The 9282-nt window shown below is 42.8% G+C and overlaps 1 long non-coding RNA gene across 5 annotated transcripts; it reads left to right on the top strand.

The window, feature by feature from the left end:
- The first annotated feature begins 1097 nt into the window (after nt 1-1097).
- Nucleotides 1098-4458, top strand: LOC109781893 (uncharacterized). Of its 5 annotated transcripts, none has more exons than XR_012182876.1 (6): nt 1098-1302; nt 1436-1700; nt 2581-2693; nt 3055-3208; nt 3293-3376; nt 3670-4458. It is a non-coding gene; the product is annotated as an uncharacterized lncRNA (long non-coding RNA). The 5 variants fall into 5 exon arrangements; XR_012182875.1 differs by having other exon boundaries at nt 1436-1752; XR_012182874.1 differs by having other exon boundaries at nt 1436-2693; nt 3670-3962; nt 4094-4458.
- Nucleotides 4459-9282: the final 4824 nt, after the last annotated feature.

The raw sequence follows: 9282 nt of genomic DNA, 5'->3' as shown, positions 1-9282 counted from the left end.
CAAAGCGACGAGAGCTCGTCGCCGTCAACGACCCCTTCATCACCACCGAGTACATGGTATGCCCCTCGATCTGCGGTTTTCACCCGCTCCGATAGCCAGATCTGGTGGTCTCAAAGGTTTTGGAGTGGTTTTACCTGTGATTTCTTCTGTTAGCATACGTGATGCTTGTGTTGTTCTGTCAGCGTTCTATGAGGTATAAGAGTTCGCCTGATTTTGGAGTGGTCTCTAACTTGTTAAGAGTCCAGGCCTGATTTTGCTAGTAGTATTAGCCGGCTTGGAATTGATGGTGTTAGATAGCACTCCAGTGTTACCTGACTTTGAAATAGGTAGATGGCGGCTTGGATTGATTTCGTCCATGCCTGCTTGACGAACTTAGATGTTCTGCAGCCAGCTGCATTTGGTGGTGCAGTGCACACACTGAAGATACTGAATTCAATGCTTGTTAACTGAATATAGCCTCTTGTTCTGCAACCTGCTTGACTAACTCACACTGTTAGGATTGACAGGGCTGGCGTGGAGTTCCCGAGCTTACAAAAATAGAGTTCAGTGGTGAACTACCAATGGAAATTTCAGTAGTAAAAGCTGGGACTCTAAATTTCAAATTTCCATAGTACATCGGTAGGAACTTAGGTTCTGTTTGTTCAGATAGCTATTATGCAAATGTGCACCCTTATTTCAAGTATTTTCGGACGGAGGGAGTGTTTTTTACATAGTATACTTCTGACCATGGCTCGTACCTGGCAGCCCTATTCGCCGTGGCTCTCTGATGGCCATTGCAAATTCATAGCTTCGGTATCCGTTCACCGTGCCGTGTGTGTGTAACCGTTGTGTAGATTGCAAAATGGCTAGCAAAACAGGAACAGTACCATGAAGCAGCTCTATTTCTTGTTATCTGCTCTGCTTTCATGGGCATGCCTGTGTATCTCGTTAAATTCGGCCTCTGAAGCAAAACTTGCTTCCATGCTCTGCTTCAGATAGCACACAGACAAGATACTACTGTTGTTTTTGCTGAATAGATTGAATATCTTTTCCACACACTGTAGCTTGGAGCTTTGGAAACTAACCTTCTCTAGTTCTCTTCCTTTTCTACAGACCGCCCATGGCGTGGACGGCAACGACAGCAGGAGGACGCCAGTTCTGGTCGGGAACATGGCCTTATCCTACTCGAGGAGGAGGGACGCACCTAGGCACCGGCCCTGTCCGGCAACAAGGGGTCTGCTCCTCTGCTTCCAAGGCAACCAAGTTGCCCTGCCTGAGTTTGACGAGTCCAGCCCGGCCATGACCATGCACCGCTCCCAGTAGGTAGCACCTCCCTCTCCCTCTGCTCACTCACGTGCTGCTAATCTCCCTGCACGGGTTGCTGCTATCGTAATTTTTATAATGGTTGATGTTTGTTAGCTAGTTAAACGGCTTTGATTCGTCGATTGCCGTGTAGGAGGGGCTGCTTCTGCTGCTGGATGTCGGCCTGTCGATGCACCGGGCGCTGCAGGAGGTCGAGAATGTCTGCACCACCCTCGTGCGGAAGAAGGCAAGCAACACGCTCTTTCCATCCGAAAATTTGTGATTGACCCAACCCAATACAAATGCAAGCGTCTGTTAATCTGCCTTTGCGTTTTTTGTACTCTACAACTGGCTTTTCATAGGAGCGACGAGGTTGGCGTTGTCCTGTTTGGAACTAACGGACTGTTCCTGCATTTGTGGTAACAGAACTTTGCGTGTACATTAGGACTTCAAATATTGCGGGTCCATCATGTGACTAACTTCCTACTTATTAGTTTTTTTCCTGTTAACTAGAAAACCTTTTCTTGTTTTCTTGTTCACTCCAGTATATAGTAGGTTTTAATGTATTGGTGAACTGAATGTAACTTCTATTTCTAGCGGCCTGTATATGTATGGTCCTGATTAATGTCACTCCAAGGAAGCCTTACAGTACATATGTTTGCACTGAACAAGTGTATTTATGGTTCAGAATGGAAAACAATCAAACAAGTTATTGTTTTCCTCCTTAGCATGCATCTAGTCTTTAGGGAATATTTGTTCTGAAGTCATTACTGCACTATATTTAGCTATGCCATCCCAGTGCTTGAGTCCTGATAACATCCAAGAACAGTATCTGGGACTGGCTTGCATTTATGCTTCTCAAAATTGAAAACTGTGCTACTTAACTTTTTACCTGATGTGGCTAGCTTCCTACTTATCAGTTTTTGCCTTGTTAATAACTAGAAAACCTTTTCTTGTTATTTTTCACTACGGCATGTAGGTTTTAATGCAATGGTGAACTGAATGTAACTTCTATTTCCAAGGGCCTGTATATGTTTGGTCCTCATTAATGTCACTTCAGGGAAGCCTTACAGTACATATGTATGCACTGGACAAGTGTACATATATAATTTCCTGGTATATGTGAACTACACATCAGCTTACATGCTTGTGTTTTCAGTTTTACATGATTAAGTAGACCAGCTTGACACAAGTACTATATTGTCTGTATTGTGTTGAGGCATGTTGCATAGTAGGTTTCTCGTGTTGATTTATTCATGTCTGTGTTTAAGAGCTGAATTTAGATGTTGGGTTTGGCAGGAGAGCGAGGGGGTGGTCACCAAGAAGGAAGGCATTGACTTTATGTCTATCTGGAATGCATCGTGAAGACCAAAGTGAATGTGGAGTAGTGCTTTGAGGAGGTTGTACTGAAGGTATATGTATATGTTGCCACTTTCAGCTCCGTATTTTTATATCTGGCTTCTTAGCAACATCAATATTGGGCTGTGAAACTGTCCCTGCTTAAACAACTACTTGTCCACACTTGATTGAAGTGGAAGTACTTGTTCGGTTTTTATGCTAGTATATAGTAGGATTATTAATTAGCTCTTGTTAGTTGGTATTGTTGTTGTACAAGCGGGGCCCTCTCTCCTAGAGATATAATTCTGGGTGCAGGTTCATCATAGTTTTAGTGCAAATATTTGCATCGATGGATGGATGGAGTGTTCCTTTCTTCCTTATAAAGCTAGCCTACTATATTGAAACTAACACACTTGTGCATGCATGATGATGCAGATTGTAGGCACGCCGAGCCTACTGGCGGATGCTTCTTCAGGGGCAAAGAAGAAATCTTCAAGAAGAAGGTGCCCGAAGCTGATGCCGCGGCGATTGACTGATGTTTACATGTTGGGTCACGATGAAAATCATTTGTTGTTGCAGAAAGTTATATGTAAGCAACCAACTTGTTTGTGCCATCCACTTTATAGCTGGACTGTCCGTTTAATTTATAAATGGTTACCTGTTGCTGCTGTAGGAGCAACATTGCTGATGGCGATGGGTACGTGATGGTGGCTAGTGTGGTGGACGACCCAGAATATGTGGCCCCACAAGTGCACATGTATGTAGCTTTCCTCCTCAAATGCTTCTGCTTCTGCCCCAGCTATTAAGCTAATCAACAACAAATCTTGTGTGTAAAACCATTCTTAAGCCTGAATGGTACTTTTCTTGTTTTTTGTTATTTTTGTTCCTACGAAAAGTCTGCTCTCTTTAGCTCATGCTCGTTACCTCATCCCCTCATGTTTCACAAGAAGATGATAAACCTTTTTAAGATCATGGTGATTAAGCTGACTTTCCATGTATGCTCTCACAATTTAAACTAATTTTGCGTGCGTCTTCCATGCATGTTTGCAGCTACATCTCTGGGTACAAGAACCAGTTCCAGAACTTCATCAAGCACCTGCGCGAAAAGGGTGATGAGGTAGTACATTTTTCTACTATCATTGGTTGAGTACTACTGAATACTGATGCTGATGCTGATTAGTAGCATGCATGTTTGACTTAGTTTCTGGTGTGGATATGCAATGTGACTCACAATTCCTAGCTGTGCATACTGTATACTGTTGACTGTAGTGTGGTACACTTCCTGGAGCATTGTAATGCCTTACCAAGTAGCAATTGCATGAAGATACTCGACAACACAAAAAGTATGTGTAATGTATCCATGACTTACAATCTGTACGCGAATACCATGTGTAATGGCTCTTATTTTTTGCATCGTCTGAACATTCTTTTTTGCTGCTGTATTGTTTCTCACTCACGATTGATCTACTGCCAGGTGAAGGTTTTCAAATGTTGGAGGAGGAGGACAATAGGAACTTCTGTGATGTCTTGTCATCTATTTTATTTTCTTTGCTGTAGAATAGTTTTGTGTGGCACTTATTCGTTCCTTGGATGTAAAGATATGTACTGCTAGAATGAATGCATGTAAAGATATTTTGGGCTCCTATAACATTCCATGTTGCTTTGAAAATGTATCGGAACTGGGCTAGGCCCAAGATAGCTTGTAGTGTGATGTGTTGTAATGTCAATGGCATAATAAAAAAAGTTGGATTGGATCAATTATTTTGGCCCAGCCCAAGATATATTGAACAATTATTTCTGAGGGGAAAACTTGAGAGGCCCAGCAAAGAAATGGCCCAGAAAAATACAAGACCAAAAAATCTGTCGAAAGGGATAGGCAAAGAAATTAAAAAGGCCAAATTACTGGGCCAGGCCCATGTAGCTAGCGAAAATTAACAGAAAAAATATATATTAAAAAGGATGAATTAATGGGCTCGGCCCATCTAAAGCACCGAAATGGACCGGGCTGATTCTAAGTAACGACCTTTTCAATTGGTCGCAATTTTGCCACGTCAGATTGCCACGTCGGATCCGACGTGGCCTGGGCAGACAGCCAGTGACCAAAACAAAAGGTCATGGGTTCAACGACCTTCTGTTTTGGTCGTAAACGTCTACGACCTTCTCACAGAGAAGGTCGTTAATTTCAGTTTACGACTGCCAGCTTTTGACCTTCTGTTTTTGGTCACAAAAAGGTCGCAAATGAAAAATAATGACCTTTCAGTGACCAATAGTCAAAGTCACAAGTTGATATATTTCTTGTAGTGTATGGTTCGCCATCAGTTTGTTGAGAGGAATGAACTGTTCCTCCAGTATCGACTAATCTTTGACAGACGACGCACTGTCCATGTTGCCCTCCCTGCTCCTACTTTCTTTGACATTTAGGCAAAAAGGAGATATGTTATAACCAGGGAGGAGGCGAACGAGTACGAGAGGAGGACGGAGGCAGCTCGCCTCCAAGCCGTAGCTCTTCAGGCAGTAGTTGCCGCATCTGAGTACAACCCCAACTATGACTTTGGATATCCGCCAGGCCAGCAGTGGCCATAGACCAACTTAGGCCAAAAGCCTAAGCTTGGGGGAGTACGTATCTCACACCGACATTACATTCATGGTCACACACTCATGCCAGTTGTCGGTGCTCATACTTTTTCATTGCACTATCCATGCTAGTTTATTTTCTTTTCTAAGCCTTCTTCTTGTGTGTTTGAAAAACCTTAAGAAAAAACAAAAAAATTTGTTGTAGCTTTTAGCTAGTTTACTTTCCATGCCTGTAGTAGTAATAATAAAAAGAAAACCCAAAAAGATTTCTCGTTCTTCTTTTGCTTGTTGGGAGCTTTCCCGTGTAAATAGTTTTATTTCTTTTCTTTTCTTTGGGGTTGAGAGGGGAAGACCATGATGAAAATGTTGAGTGGCTCTCATATGCATTATTGTTGATTTAACAAAGAGCCCATATTACCTTGTCTTCTCCCTTGTATTAAATGCTTGCAGATTCCAGCTTAGTCCAATGCACGTGCACTATTATTATTATCCACACCCTTCGGTCGTGCGAATGAAAGGCAATAATGACGATATATGATGGACTGATTGAGATGAGAGAAGCCGGTATGAACTCGACCTATCTTGTTTTTGTAAATATGATTAGTTCATTGTTCGTGATTCAGCCTATTATGAATGAAAAATGTTTGCAATGACAATTAGAGATTATAGTTGCTCATGCCATGCTTAATTTGCTAGGAGTTTATAATGGTTTACCTTGCGTGCCAACATGCTATTAAAATGGTTGTGATGTGGTATGATAGGTGGTATCCTCCTTTGAACGATTCGAGTGGCTTGACTTGGCACATGTTCACGCATGTAGTTGAAACAAAATCAACATAGCCTCCACGATATTTATGTTCATGGTGATTTATATCCTACTCATGCTTGCACTCATTGTTGATTAATTTTAATGCATGTTCATGACTGTTGTCGCTCTCTAGTTGGTCGCTTCCCAGTCTCTTTCTAGCCTTCGCTTGTACTAAGCGGGAATACTGCTTGTGCATCCACTTCCATAAAACCCCAAAGTTATTCCATATGAGTCCACCATACCTTCCTATATGCGGTATTTACCTGCCGTTCCAAGTAAATTTGTATGTGCCAAACTCTAAACCTTCAAATGAAATTATGTTTTGTATGCTCGAATAGCTCATGTATCAACTAGGGTTGTCTATATCTTCCATGCTAGGTGGGTTATTCTCATGATGAGTGGACTCCGCTCATCACTCACGAGAAAATGGCCGGTAACCGGGATGCCCAGTCCCATGCTCAAATCAAAATAATCGCAAACAAAACTCCCCCAGGATTGTTGTTAGTTGGAGGCACCCGTTGTTTCAGGCAAGCGATGGATTGATGCTTGTTGGTGGTGGGGGAGTATAAACTTTACCATTATGTTTGGGAACCGCCTATAATGTGTGTAGCATGGAAGATATCGAGATCTCTTGGTTGTTATGTTGACAATGAAAGTATGCCACTCAAAATATTATTCAATCTCTATTTCCAAACTCGAGATCTGGCGCCTCTGCAAATCCCTGCTTCCCTTTGCGAAGGGCCTATCTATTTACTTTTATGTTGAGTCATCATCCTCTTATTAAAAAGCACCAGTTGGAGAGCACCGCTGTCATTCGCATGCATTGCTATTAATTTACATTAAGTATGACTGTGACTGGATCTCTTTTACCATTAATTACAATGTCTAGTGAGTCCTTGATCTCAGGGATGCTCTGCATTTATGTTTTGCGGTCTTAGAAAGGGCTAGCGAGATACCATCTTATTATATCATGTTATGATTGTTTTGAGAAAGTGTTGTCATCCGAGATTTATTATTATTGCTCGTTAGTTGATTATGCCATTGATATGAGTAAACATGAGACCTAAATGTTATTGTGAATATGGTTAGTTCATAATATTTGCTGAAAACTTGAATGCTGGCTTTACATATTTGCAATAACAAGATCAAATAGAGTTTGTAAAAGTTTTTCTTTATCACTTTCAGTTTGTCAACTGAATTGCTTGAGGACAAGCAAAGGTTTAAGCTTGGGGGAGTTGATACGTCTCCAACGTATCTACTTTTCCAAACACTTTTGCCATTGTTTTGGAGTCTAACTTGCATGATTTGAATGGAACTAACCCGGACTGACGCTGTTTTCAGCAGAACTGCCATGGTGTTATTTTTGTGCAGAAATAAAAGTTCTCGAAATGACCTGAAAATCCACAGAGACACGTTTTGGAATTAATAAAAAATACTAGCGAAAGAATCAGCATCAGGGGCCCCACACCCTGTCCACGAGGGTGCAGGGCGTCCCCCTGGGGCGCGCCCCTGCCTCGTGGGCCCCCTAGGACTCCACCGACCTCAACCCCAACTCCATATATTCACGTTCGGGGGGAAAAAATTAGAGAGAAGGATTCATCGCGTTTTACGATACGGAGCCGCCGCCAAGCCCTAATCTTCCTCGAGAGGGCTGATCTGGAGTCCGTTCTAGGCTCCGGAGAGGGGAATCCGTCACCATCATCATCATCAACCTTCCTCCATCACCAATTTCATGATGCTCACCGCAGTGCGTGAGTAATCCCATCGTAGGCTTGCTGGACAGTGATGGGTTGGATGAGATTTACCATGTAATCAAGTTAGTTTTGTTAGGGTTTGATCCCTAGTATCCATTATGTTCTAAGATTGATGTTGCTATGACTTTGCTATGCTTAATGCTTGTCACTAGGGCCCGAGTGCCATGATTTCAGATCTGAACCTATTATGTTTTCATGAATATATGTGAGTTCTTGATCCTATCTTGCAAGTCAATAGTCACCTACTATGTGTTATGATCCGGCAACCCCGAAGTGACAATAATCGGGACCACTCCCGGTGATGACCGTAGTTTGAGGAGTTCATGTATTCACTAAGTGTTAATGCTTTGGTCCAGTACTCTATTAAAAGGAGGCCTTAATATCCCTTTGTTTCCAATAGGACCCTGCTGCCACGGGAGGGTAGGACAAAAGATGTCTTGCAAGTTCTTTTCCATAAGCACGTATGACTATATTCGGAATACTGCCTACATTACATTGATGAACTGGAGCAAGTTCTGTGTCACCCTATGTTATAACTGTTGCATGAGGAATCGCATCCGACATAATTATCCATCATTGATCCATTGCCTATGAGCTTTCCACATATTGATCTTTGCTTAGTTACTTTTCTGTTGCCACTGTTACGATTGCTACAAGAACTGCTACTGTTACTTTTGCCACCGCTACCGTCACTTCCATACTACTTTGCTACTAAATACTTTGCTGCATATATTAAGTCTTTCAGGTGTGGTTGAATTGACAACTCAACTGCTAATACTTGAGAATATTCTTTGGCTCCCCTTGTGTCGAATCAATAAATTTGGGTTGAATACTCTACCCTTGAAAACTGTTGCGATCCCCTATACTTGTGGGTTATCAACCCATCAATGTACGTTGAGGTGTTTGAGGGAGTCCTGGACTAGGGGGTCCTCGGGTGGCCGACCTAGCTCTTGTGGGTTGGAAAGTTGGGCATATCTGGACCGAAGACCTTTTTGTGCCTTGGTGTGCACCCCAAGTCAAGATGGAAGATCTGGCATCCTTGTGTCCTTTCCATGTAACCGATTATGTGTAAACCCTAGGACCCCTGGTGTCTATATAAACCATAGGATTTAGTCTGTATAGGGCAAGAGAACATCCACAATCCAATTAGCCTAGGGTTTAGTTCATCTGATCTCGTGGTAGATCGACTCTGCAGTCCTCATATACACAAGCAATATAATCAAGCAGGACGTAGGATTTTACCTCTTAGAGAGGGCCCGAATCTGGGCAAACACTATGTCCAACGTCCCTTGTTCCCCATCGATCCAAGGTCCACAATTCGGGACCCCCTACCCGAGATCCGCCTGTTTTGACACCAACATTGGTGCATTCATTGAGAGTTCCGTTGTTGGATCGCTGGAGGATCGATGGCTCCCCTAATCATCGGAGACGGCATCAGCTCCGGGGACATCTCGTCCCTGGCCAACTGTTCGCGTTCGGCAGCATTGGTCTACATGCCAACTCGGCCGGTCATCTCTACCAAGTCGA

The sequence above is a fragment of the Aegilops tauschii genome, chromosome 4 (assembly GCF_002575655.3).
Source record: "Aegilops tauschii subsp. strangulata cultivar AL8/78 chromosome 4, Aet v6.0, whole genome shotgun sequence".
NCBI lineage: Eukaryota > Viridiplantae > Streptophyta > Magnoliopsida > Poales > Poaceae > Aegilops > Aegilops tauschii.
Note: the sequence above shows the minus strand (reverse complement) of the source record. Positions and strands in the feature narration are given on the sequence as shown.